Source organism: Tupaia chinensis, unplaced genomic scaffold (genome assembly GCF_000334495.1).
Source record: "Tupaia chinensis unplaced genomic scaffold, TupChi_1.0 Scaffold000402_1, whole genome shotgun sequence".
In the NCBI taxonomy this organism is placed as follows: domain Eukaryota; kingdom Metazoa; phylum Chordata; class Mammalia; order Scandentia; family Tupaiidae; genus Tupaia; species Tupaia belangeri.
In genome coordinates, this window is record NW_006159904.1 from 306,327 (window position 1) to 319,681 (window position 13,355).

The window sequence follows — 13,355 nt, forward strand, 5'->3', positions numbered from 1 at the left end:
CTTCCTTCCTTCCTTCCTTCCTTCTTTCTTTCTCGTTTTTTTTTAGAGAGATTTTCGGTGCTTGCCAGAGAGACAGAGACAGAGAGATCAAAAGTGAGAAATCACCCCACAGATATCACCTCTGCAATCCCTTCTCCATTCTCCTCTTGGAATTTTGGACACGCATGCACACACGCACACATACCAGGTATGAGTTTCAAGTTGCCAGGAGTTGAACCACAGTCAAAGACATGGGAGTCCAGCCCCTTAACCACTATGCCCAGAGAGAAAGGCACACTACACACACTTAATCCCATATGCTTCTGTACTTGGTATTTCGATAATGTTTAGACTAGGAACTAATCTTGTCAGTGGCAAATTCTACTGGTCTATATCATAAAAAACTGATGATTGTTTTTGACCCATAAAAGGTATTTCTTATGGTTCAATGAATACATGATCATATTCTAAATGGATGGTTGGGTTTTTAAAGTTATTATTTGGATAAAAATTACATTTTGAATTAGACTAAAATTATTCTTTGAAAGTATAATAGAAAAAAGTATATAAAACAGAAGTTTATGACAGAAGTTGTTTTTTTTTTTTTAATTAAGTAAGTGCTTTAAATGAAAACCATACTACCATTAACTGACAATGACCAGGTTGCATGCAAATAATAAGGCTGGAGAAGCAGGTTTGTTCTTGATATATTTACATATAACATGACATTTGATTCCAAAGTCTATGCATGAATTGACTTGACATGATCAACAATTTAAAGTGAAATGTAAACATAAGGGCAACTTAAACATGGATATTAATTTACCTGAGTTTATTCAAGGTCGATGATTGTATTTTTAAAAAGTGAGGTAAAAAAATCTTTAGAAAGCAACCCTGAATCTATGTACACTTGAAGGCCAAGGGCTGAAAACTCACTCTTGATGACTACCATTCAGCAAAGGCTGTATAACATCCATCACACATGTGTTTCAAAAACAGCATGCTTACAAAGTCTTACTTTTTTTTTTTTTACAAATAAACATTAAAGTACTGATAACTTTAGAGACACCATCAGGATGAACTCCAAAATAAGCTGCTAACTTTCACAAGGCATCCTTGAGCCATGTCTTATGGCTTCCATTTTAATCTTGGGGTTTTAAGAACATCTTTTTTGGTTTAGTTGGTTTTATGTCTCCATTTTCATCTTCATAATTAACCCGGTCTCTCTTCTTGGCAAACTTTTTTCCAATTGTCCCCACCAAGGTCTCATATCTTCTAGCCATTTCTTCGTCTGACACATCAAGCTCCACTCTTATATCTTCAACGTCTTCTTCTTTGTTCTTGGTATTCATCTGCAGCATTAATTTCTCAACCTAAGGATCAAATCCTCTGGATGGCATTCTTCCATAGAGAATATAACAAGAAACTCTGTTCTCCTATTATGAAACTTTCTCTTTAAGCTCTGGCAAATCCAAATACAAGTGTTCTTTGCTAATGATTTTCTTTTCTTCCTTTTCTAGTTGTTTCTTGGTTTCTGAGTCCAGTCCCCTTTGCGTGAACTTCATGCACAGCAAGTTCTTGGACAACTTGGTCTTGCGCTCGGCTGCCATATTGCTTCCAGCCTGGTCCATAGTCATATATTTAACTGCCTGGTTGATAGGCGTACATGACTATCTAGTAGGTAACACCATGAAATGATTATAATGGGACTTGGTGTCTACTCCCAAATTCATTTCCCCTCTACTCAATCCCCATTTCAGTGAAAGTACCATCTAGCTACTCAAGCCAAGAATCTAGGAGTCTTCCTTAATGCCTCTCTTTCCCACATATTCACATTTACTTCCTCAGCACAGGCTGTTGCCTCTTCCACTAAACATACCTCCAATCTCTATCTTGCCCTCTGTCAACACTGCTCCTCCTAGCCACAGCCACCATCCTCTGTTTACCAAATTGTTTACTAAGGTCTTTACAGAGATATCCCTGCTTCCTCTCATGTCCCCACCATCTCTAAAGTGGTCTGACTGATCTTTTAAAGTGTAAACCAAATCAAATCCCTTCCTTGCTTAGATTAGCATCCTTTAATATTTAGAGTAAAATCTAAACTCTTCACCAGAGGTTACAAAGCTTCCATTATTATCTCTAGCTATCTCACTGACTTCATCTTAAACCATTTTCCACCTTGTTCACTATGACATAAACAGTTGTCTTTTTTGTTTGTTTGTTTCTTAAGCTTGCTACTTTGTTTCTGTCATAGGGCCTTTACAGAACTCTTCCTCTCCTTGGACAGCTATTGCTCCTAATCCTTTCATGGCTGGCTACTCCTTGTCACTCAGGACTTGGTTTAAACACTATGTCCTTGGGACCTTTCCTGACTACCCAATTTAAAGCAGTTACCATCTCACTCTCAGGTATGGTTTGATTGTGTCCCTCCAAAATTCATGAATTAAAATTTGGTGAACCATGGAGAAGATATTAAGAGAGCATAAATGTAATCTGACTACAAGATTAAGAAGTGGAGCCCATGAGAGATGATCAGGATTGGATACCGTTGTCAGAGTGCCCCATCCCCCACCTGAATACTGGTGGCTTTATAAGGAGAGAGAATGAGACCAGGGCAGAAACACATGGACAAAGACATACTCTACTCATACAAATTGTTGATATATGTGCTGCTCTGGGATGCCACCTACCAGAAGAACCTCACCAGCTTCTGGCACCTGCTCTTGGACTTCTCAGCTTCCCAAACCATGAGTTACATAAACCTCTGTTCTCTTATACTCAGCCTCAGGTATTTCGTTATTAGTGATGTGATAGACTAGAATACGCTCTTATCATTCTACCTTAACTTTTTTCTTTATATAAAGTTTATCACTTTCTCATTTTTTAGACTTACTTTTTTTAAATTTTGTTTTCCCAAGAAACTTAGGCACCACAAGAGCTGTTATTTTTAATGTCTTGTGCATTACTGTGTCCTCTTTATCTAAGATTTAGTTCTTAGAGGTTTGCTAAATGATTTAATTGGACGAGGATTCCTTAGAAACCTTAATCCAGAAGAATAAACTCAAATTACCAACTAATCAGATTAGGGAATCAGGCTCCTAATTATTACTAAAATGTAAAAATGCTTGAAACATAATTGAAATTTAGGTGTGGGTCAAGAATGCTATTTCTTGGGACCAGCGATTGACGTAATGGCTATGTCACTGGACTCCCATGTGGCCGACTGCGGTTCAAGTCCCGGACCTGGTGGCTTAAACTCATGCAGGGCCATGTGTGTGCGTGCCCAAGATCCCGAGAGGAGAATGGAAGAGAAGGGATTGTGGTGTGACCATCCACCCGGGGGGTGATTTCTCACTTTCTGTCTCTCTGTCTGTCTCTGTCTTTCTGGCAAGTGCATTCACCCTATAGCAAAATCCTCTCCAACATAGCCAGCCACGGTTCAAGTCCTGGACATGGTGGCTTAAAAATCATGCCAGGTATGTGTGCGTGCATGTCCAAAACCCCATGAGGAAAATGGAGAAGAGACTGTGATGTGGCTATCTTCCGTGAAGGGGTGACTTTCATTTTCCCTCTCATTGAATCTCTGTCTCGTGCTAGTATATGCACCCTATGGTAAAAACCTTTTTAAAAAGTTTTAGTCATTTAGTCATTACTTATTTATTCTACTTTTTCTATTTCTCATTGTCTAGATGATATCTGTATTAAGCACAAATACAGATCACTATTGTCTTAGTTAGTACATTCTTGTATGGAAATATTTTTTTCTAATCTTTCAGACCTGTGTAGAGAGCAACAAAACTATCCTGCTATCTGGTAAAGTCTAGAAGTTAGTACACATACTCAGATTCACGTTGTTGTTTTTTAAATGCTTACAAAATCTGATAGGTCAAATATTCAATTTTTTATGTGGTCAATTATCTATGCTTAACTATGAGTACCTACACATGTAAACATGATTTGAGAACCATTAATGAAGGCTTTAAGAAAAAAATGACTTTTCATATTTAGGTACACTTAGAACAATTTTTTTTTTATGTGTATTGCTCCCAATAGAAACATTAGTATAGGAGATCAGCAGATGATGTAATGGTTATGTTGCTGAACTTCCACATAGTCGACCATGGTTCGAGTCCCAGATCTGGCAACCTGAAACTCACACTGGGAATGTGTGTATGCATGCCCAAAATCCCAAAAGAAGAATGGTGGAGAAGGGATTGTGGTATGGCCATCCCCCCTGGAGGGTGATTTCTCACTCTCTGTCCCTCTGTCTCTGTCTTTCTGGAAAACACATGCCTTATAGCAAAAACTCTTAAAAAAAGATGTGGCCGACTGCGGTTCAAGTCCCGGACCTGGTGGCTTAAACTCATGCAGGGCCATGTGTGTGCGTGCCCAAGATCCCGAGAGGAGAATGGAAGAGAAGGGATTGTGGTGTGACCATCCACCCGGGGGGTGATTTCTCACTTTCTGTCTCTCTGTCTGTCTCTGTCTTTCTGGCAAGTGCATTCACCCTATAGCAAAATCCTCTCCAACATAGCCAGCCACGGTTCAAGTCCTGGACATGGTGGCTTAAAAATCATGCCAGGTATGTGTGCGTGCATGTCCAAAACCCCATGAGGAAAATGGAGAAGAGACTGTGATGTGGCTATCTTCCGTGAAGGGGTGACTTTCATTTTCCCTCTCATTGAATCTCTGTCTCGTGCTAGTATATGCACCCTATGGTAAAAACCTTTTTAAAAAGTTTTAGTCATTTAGTCATTACTTATTTATTCTACTTTTTCTATTTCTCATTGTCTAGATGATATCTGTATTAAGCACAAATACAGATCACTATTGTCTTAGTTAGTACATTCTTGTATGGAAATATTTTTTTCTAATCTTTCAGACCTGTGTAGAGAGCAACAAAACTATCCTGCTATCTGGTAAAGTCTAGAAGTTAGTACACATACTCAGATTCACGTTGTTGTTTTTTAAATGCTTACAAAATCTGATAGGTCAAATATTCAATTTTTTATGTGGTCAATTATCTATGCTTAACTATGAGTACCTACACATGTAAACATGATTTGAGAACCATTAATGAAGGCTTTAAGAAAAAAATGACTTTTCATATTTAGGTACACTTAGAACAATTTTTTTTTTATGTGTATTGCTCCCAATAGAAACATTAGTATAGGAGATCAGCAGATGATGTAATGGTTATGTTGCTGAACTTCCACATAGTCGACCATGGTTCGAGTCCCAGATCTGGCAACCTGAAACTCACACTGGGAATGTGTGTATGCATGCCCAAAATCCCAAAAGAAGAATGGTGGAGAAGGGATTGTGGTATGGCCATCCCCCCTGGAGGGTGATTTCTCACTCTCTGTCCCTCTGTCTCTGTCTTTCTGGAAAACACATGCCTTATAGCAAAAACTCTTAAAAAAAGGAAAGAAAAGAACATTGGTATATATGTTAGAAAAATATAAATAATAAGGTAAGAAGTCTACATTATACTTTATAGACAACATCTTTAAAACTTTAAATTGTGCCTTTTCTTTTTAGAATGATCTTTACTTTTTTTCCCTTCAAGAAGTAGACTTGGTCAGAAGGAAGACTTAACAGCCTCTGTAACTGCTGTTTACACCTCATTCTTAGCAACAGAAAAATTTTCTCTCATGAAACAGCTGTTAGTTAGAGACCAGCTTATTTACCAAGAGACCACTCAGTGTCAGACCCAGACATCAGTGTATCCAGTGTCATGTTCTAAGTTAAAGATAGATTGGTACAGTGGTTTGTGTCCTCCAAAAATGGATGTGTTGAGATTTAGTTGGGAAGATATTAACAAGCATCTTAACACCTGCATGGTGTCAAGAGGCAGGACTCTGGGAAGTGATATGGCTCCTATGATTGAGTTCTGGTGGGTTTGAAGGAATGCGACCAGAACAGAGAAACCCATGGATGCAGTTCCTCTGCTCTACTCTGGCCTTCTGAGTGATGCCTCAGGACTCTACAAGACCTGCACCAGATTTGACCCCTGGACTTTGGAACTTGGACCTCCAAACCACAAGCTGAATAAGTCTTAAATTACCTAGACTCAGGTATTTACTGTTATTAGCAACAAAGCAGACTAAAACAATTTGTTTCCCTTTTGTTTCCTCCAGAGTGTTTTTGAAGGGTGAAACTAGTAAAAAAAAAAAATCAATACAAGATAGACAAGACTGGCATATATAGAAACAATTCACTCTATCACTTAAAATTCTTTGGTTGCAAAAAAACAAAAAGTGACCCTAATTTATGAAAAAGAGAATTTGGAAGAATGACATTGGAGGCTCTCAGTATCAACTAGAGACTCGAAGACTGGGCTCTAGACCCTGGCTATTCTAGTAACTAGGAAACCAGAAACAATCATCATGTAACAGGGATAGATTAGTCAGGAATGGAATAGACTGAAACTTTAATATTTTTGGGTTCACCTCTGCCTAAGAGTCAGATTCTTGGAAAAGAGCATCTGCTCGGTGAGTTCCTTGGGCTCAGGCAGAGCACCTAATTACCTATGTAATGGGAGGAGGGCCTCAGGAAAAGGAAAATGAATAGTGGCCAATAATAGCAGCATGTACAATAGCTGCCTCAAAAAACAGTTCATCTATTGATTGTGAAGACTGGGGAACCAACCAGAACCAACAAAGGTGACTAGACTCAATACTCAGGATTGACAATGTAAGTAAAGAAATTAGTAGCAATTTCTAATTCTACACCAGTGGGTAGCAGGCTGCATACTACTGCAAAATGGAGTGGGGTGAGGGCAAAGGTTAAAGGGTGAAAATTGCCATATCTGTGTAACTGTGCAGAGAGAAACACACTCAATAAACAATCCAGTAACTAGTGTCACTGAGCTATGAAGTATCCTATAGGTTTGTATCAGAAATGGTTGTTGGGAATAGTATATAGGAATAGTGTATAAGACCAGCTTAATGGAAGTTTACAACTTACTTAATATTTACAATAGTCCCTGAAAACAAACAAAAAGAAATATTTAAATTTTGGTTTCTTAATCAGTATTACGTTAAGTTTGGTCATTGTGAAATGGTTTCTGACTGGGCCTGTAAACTTCATGGATTAGGGGAGTGGAGTAGAATTCGTGAACCTATGAAACTAAGAGACAAATCCACGATGTGGTGACACCATGTAATTACTGCCCACACTGAGGTCCTTCCTCAGAACTCCTGGCCACTTTTTATGCCATCTCTTCTTTAAAATTCAACACAAAATACTCAACACAAAATACGAGAGAAATAAATACCAAATAAGTACGCAAAAATCAGAAAGAGTTTTTTCAAGAGGAGTGTACTGGGCAAGCTGCAATGGCACAGTGGTAACGCAATGTTCTGCAATGCCGGACCCCTAAAGGGAGGTGTTGATTTGCATCCTTCGGTCTCCCTAAAGGGCAGGTGTGCCTGCGTGTGCCTGTGATCCAGGCTGGCTGAGTCTGAGGGTGGATCACACATGAAGGCCCTGTTGAGGTGCCTATTTTTCTTTCTTTCTTTCTTTCTTTCTTTCTTTCTTTCTTTCTTTCTTTCTTTCTTTCTTTCTTTTCTTTCTTCTTTATTTCTTTATGTCTTTCTTTTCTTTCTTCTTTCTTTCTCTCCTTCCCTCAAGAAATAAGTAAATATACTTAAAGATAAAGAACAGGGACCGGCAGTTAGTGTAATGGCTATGTCACTGCACTCCCATGCAGTTAACTGTGGTTCGAGTCCTAGACCTGGTGGCTTAAACTCACGCTGGGTGCGTGTGCGTGCCCAAGATCCTGAGAGGAGAATAGAGGAGAAGGGGATGCGATATGACCATCCTCTCTGGAGGGTGATTTCTCGCTTTCTGTCTCTCTGTCTCTCTGGTTGAGTGCACGCACCCTATAGCAAAAAAAAAAAAAAAAAAAAAAACCTCTCCAAAAAAAAAAAAAAAAAAAAAAAAAACCCCCCCAAAAAAAAAAAAAAAAAAGAATAAAGAACACAATTATAAAGGCAAGGGGCAGACTTGTCAGGCGAATGTCTTGAAAATTTTATACCCCTCCATCATGATTGAAAAACACACAAGTCTTTCTAGCAGAGGATAGTTAACTATAATGAAGAGTGAATTGTTTACTGCAAAAGAAATGTGTATAAATAGATGTTAATTAAGAGCCCCAATTTAAAAAGGTGACTGGCATAAAACAAAACAAAACAAATTTAAAAAAAAAAACAACAAAAACTGTATTTCTGACCAGAAAGAATTGTCTAGAATGTAGGAACTCAATAAAATGTGTGCACTCTTTTATTGTTGATGTCACCTTTTCTTTTTATAGTCTAAATCTCTCTCCAGAACTCTTCTATCCATCTGTCTTTCTTGCTATAAATAATGAAATAAGGGTTTTCAAAATATTTTCCCCCAATTGCAGAGTTAGTTACATAACTAACAGTTGGACAAAGTACATAAAAAGTGACTTCTCATTTTGCCCACAAATAAAAGACAGATTTTTAAATTAGTTCTAAAAATGCTACTATGGGCTTTGATGATAATATAAAATTGACTAAAGGTCAGTGGAACTTGAAATCTTATCAAAATGTACAAAGGCCCTTATGAAAGTAGGGGATAGTATTGCCATCTTGTGATTTTTCAAAAATTTCTAAAAAAGAAACACCAAAAAACCAAAAACCAAAAACTTGTAAACTAACTCATAGTAAATAGTCTGATTAAATTATGTGTGATAAGGGACCAGCAGTTAGCGTAATGGCTATATCACTGGACTCCCATGTAGTTGACCATGGTTCGAGTCCCGGACCTGTGGCTTAAACTCACGCCGGGTGCGTATGTGCATGTGTCCAATATCCCGAGAAGAGAATGGAGGAGAAGGGATTGTGGCATGGCCATACCCCCTGGAGGGTGATTTCTCGCTTTCTGTCTCTCTGTCTCTCTCTGTCTTTCTGGCGAGTGCATTTGCCCTATAGCAAAAACCTCTAAAAAGATTATTTGTGATAAGGACAAAATCTTGAACATATCTGTCAGTGATATAAAAACATTTTTAGCCCATTTTGCAACTTTTAGCTCTGAATCATTTCAGAACCACAGGAAAGATTTCCCCCTTAGGATGGCTTGACTTTGGGGGCTGGCAGTGGGTGTGGTGGTTAAGGTACTGGATTTCCACATGATGGACTGTGGTTAAGGTCTCAAACCTGGTGGCTTGCTTTCTCACTTTCCCTCTCACTGGGTCAAATTAAAAATAAATAAATAGGGACCAGCAGTTAGTGTAATGGCTATGTCGCTGAACTCCTATGTAGTCAACCGTGGTTCGTGTCCTGGACCTGGTGGCTTAAAACTCACGCCAGGTGCGTGTGCGTGCGTGCCCAAGATCCCGAGAGGAGAATGGAGGAGAAGAGATTGCCACATGGCCATCCTTCCTGGGGGATGATTTCTCGCTTTCTGTCTGTCTCTCTCTGTCTGTCTGGCGAGCACACGCACCCTATAGCAAGAACCTCTTTAAAATAAATAAATAAATAAATAAATAAATAAAAATTTAAAAAAAAGATGGCTTGCCTTTTAACATCTGCATTGTATTAATAGACTGATACACATTTGTAAAAGAGAGAAAATGGCTCAATATTTTTTCACAAGAAACTTACATTTATATGTATCCTTGATTTATGTTAGAATAGTCAGAACCTCCAGGTTGATCTTTGCATGGGTCCCATTCACCAGTCACAAGTGGCTGAAGAATCTTGTCTCGCTGGGAGAGTGGCAGACACTGGTCAGGTGCAGGCCACCTGGACTGATGAGGGAACATATAAAGCCACGTGGGTTCCTCTTGAGGCCTCAGTGTAATAAAAAGAGCATAGTAACCACTGAAACATGACATATTGGAGACAGAGAGATCCATATTTGAAATCTGACTTCCTCTCTTATTAATGATGTGTACTTGGGCTAGTTACCTATCTTCTATAAGCCTCATTGGTAAAGAAAGGATAACAGTATGTACTTAATAGATTTTTCTGTGATTGAGTAAGGCATGTAAAGTGGTTAGCGTAGTACCGGATACACAGAAAACAGTCAATTTAAGCTATCTCTTAAAAATGATGAAATCAAAACATACAAATTTAAACTTTAGTGGGTTTCCATTTCTTACCAATTAGGATGGTAAGATTTTTATGGAAAATTTGATAGTTAAAATTTAGAAGGGGCCAGCAGTAGCATGGTAGTTAAGGCACTGAGACATGGCCAGTTGCACAGTTCAAGTCTCAGACCCGGTGCTTGTATATAATCATAAAAAATCCTGAAAGGAGAAATGGACATAGAATTGCTGCATGACCATACCTCTTGGAGGGGGGGGGAGGTGCTTTCTCACTTTTCCTCTCTGTCTCTCTCTGCTGAGTATACATATCCTCTGTCAAAAACTAAAAAACTAAACTAAAATAAAATAAATTTAGATGCATTTATATATTTACTATATTATCCTTTTATATTAAATGCTCATCAAAAAATTTAACTCATTTTAGATGAAGAACATTACATGATGTGTGAGGGAACTTCAAAAGCTTTATGGAAAAATGGAATTAAAGTATGAGTTTATTTTGGTGCAAGAAAAATGAAATCCATGCATAGTTTTCTTTTCATAATATTCATTTCCCATGAAAATTTGAAGACCCTCAGGTTTGGTTGGAGGCAATTACATCTCTTTCTGCTGACCTGTCTCTGTTGCAAGGATACCAACTGTTGGGTACAAATGCTCTGGGCTTTCTTCTTCTACTCCAGTCAGTCTATAATCTATAGTCAGCCTTAAAAAAGGTCCATTGTTGGGACCATCAGATGGTGTAATGGTTATGTCACTGGACTCCCATGTAGTTGACTGTGGTTCAAGTCCTGGACCCAGCAGCTTAAAATTCATGCCAGCCACTTGTGTGTGCATGCCCAAAATCCCAAGAGGAGAATGGAGGAGAAGTCATCCCCCTGGGGAGTGATTTCTCACCTTCTGTCTCTCTGTCAAGCGCATGTGCCCTCTAGTAAAAATCTCTCAGAAATAAAATACAAACAAAAACAGAAAAAAATCAGTTGTCATGAAACATATCAAATTGTAACGTGAGGGCGCTTCAGAAAAGTTCATGAGACATTAACGAACAAGGTTGTTAGTGTAAAAATGTTTGAAACACATGCATACTTTCTTTAATATGCATTTTTCATCAAACTTTTGAAGATCCCTTCATAAAATACTTCATTACTAAAAACAGTAAACTGCCGTATGCTCCATTGGAGAAGGCATTGCCTTTAGAAGAAAATCTTTTAATAAATATTCTGTGCTTGATAAAGTGCCCTATCTGCCCTGACATCTCAAATATTTGTTTAGAGTGATAAATAAGAGAGTCTGGTGCCATTTAGACATGTCATTAGTTATCAGAAAAATATTTATTTAGACATGTCCTTAGTTATCATAAAAATATTCAGAATTTCATATTCATTCTTGCATGCATTCGTTTCACAAATATCGAGTATCTAACATGTGTCCAGCATTGTTCTAGGTACTATGGTTACGTGGTAAACAAATGAGTGTGGCTTTTAGGTTCCCCTTCTTTCCTTTGTATTTTTGAAACTTACACTTGGTTTTCATTTATGTATTCTTGACGCCAGTCCTCTTACAACTCAAATTTTCTGAAAGGTGTTTAAGGATAGCTAAGAAAGTCAAACACAATGGAATTCTTCTCTTATCCCTGGTCCAGACTATCCCATTCCTTTTTCTCAGGCAGTTACTCTGATATTCTGATACATCAGTTTCACACAACTGACCTGAACATTGTGCACAGGTAAAGTCTTGTGAAAACAAAACCAAAATCTTCTTTAAACTGTGATACAATGTGTCTGCCCAAAATGTAATTGACTACTTTTCCTCTCTTTCTGAAATTCTACTAGGAAACCTAACTAATTGCTAGAATTCTGCAACTTGAATGTGTATAATTTGTTAACTGTGGTTTACATGAGTCACAGGCCATTAAGGAAATTAGCTTTACAATCTTCCTTAAGCAAAATAAATAAATAAATAAATTCTTTTTTTTTTTCATTTTAGCTGTGTAAATTGCAAATTGCTTAAAGGCGTTTTGGTAAAAGACAAATCTATGATCATTACATTTGTATTTACTGGCAGCAAAAATGGGACCATTAGTAGAAACTGTAATATAGCTTATATTTTGGAATTTTATACTTCAGTTAAGCTGTGCAAAACAAGATGAACCTTGCAGAAATAAATTTAAGAGTAGCAGGATAATTTCAGGACCTATTGAAGCAGTTCTGCTTGAAGTCTCTTAAGGAAACAATGTTTATGAAATTATAATTGTCTTTAATACAGAAATGCTAACTAGTCAAGGAGTAATTAAAATTTGTTCCAGGGATTAGGACACAGACATTTTGGGGACACTACTTTTTTTTCTTTTTTGTTTTTAGGTTTTTTGCCATAGGGCACCTATGCTCATTGGAAAGAGATAGAGACAGAGAGAGGGAAAATGAGAAATCACTTCCCTAGGAAATGGCCACGCTGCAATACTCTCACCTTCATTTTCCTCCACACCTGGCCTGGTTTTCAAGCCACCAGGTCTGGGACTCAAATCATGGTTGGCCATGTGGGAATCCAGTGCCTAATCACCACGCTATCTGCTGACCCCAGGGAACATCATTATTAAGCCTACCACGCCAGACAAACTCTGACCAGTGATTTCTTTTGCAAAACTCTCAAATGGAGAAAAACATAAAGTCAAGAAGAAATTTGGTACACTCTAGGATGACATCATTGTTAATAATTAAAGCACTTCCTAACTCTGATTTTTAAATATTTCATCCTAATCAGAAGAGTCTGAACTTCTCATTAACCCATTATAGTCAGATCCCTCCAGAATGAATGTAAGCCTCAGGAGGGAAGGCACTCTGCTCATATGATGTATGTTTAGTAATATGTCAGAAAAAGTTACTATTATTAAATATTGTTGCATTCTCACCTCTTGTTTTTGCTGTTAGATATTTCAACGATTTCTTTCTGGTATATTCTTTGGCATGGTAGTCCATTAACTTGCAATCATAGTTTGTGTCATATGTAGGCCACACGTATGACTTTCGAGTTCAGACTGTTCTTATTTAACTCTTCTTAAATATCCTGGCATCCTTCTATATTCTAGGAAACAGAAGTGCAACACAAAGCATGGCCAGGCTCCATACTGTTCTTGATATCTCGCTGCATAGCTTTGCTCTTTGTCCTCTGCCTGTTTGGATGTTTAGTTAATCCATACTGGGAAGAGTTCAGAGACAAGATTCTCAGGCTATTTAGTGCCGACCCTATTCCTGCCCCTGTTTTTTCTCTTATGATTTGCTCCTGATGTTTTATAATTCTAGTT

At 38.0% G+C, this 13,355-nt stretch overlaps 1 pseudogene; it reads right to left on the reverse strand.

Moving 5' to 3' along the window:
• Positions 1-1,121: 1,121 nt before the first annotated feature.
• Positions 1,122-13,117, reverse strand: LOC102486883 (M-phase phosphoprotein 6 pseudogene; annotated as a pseudogene).
• Positions 13,118-13,355: the final 238 nt, after the last annotated feature.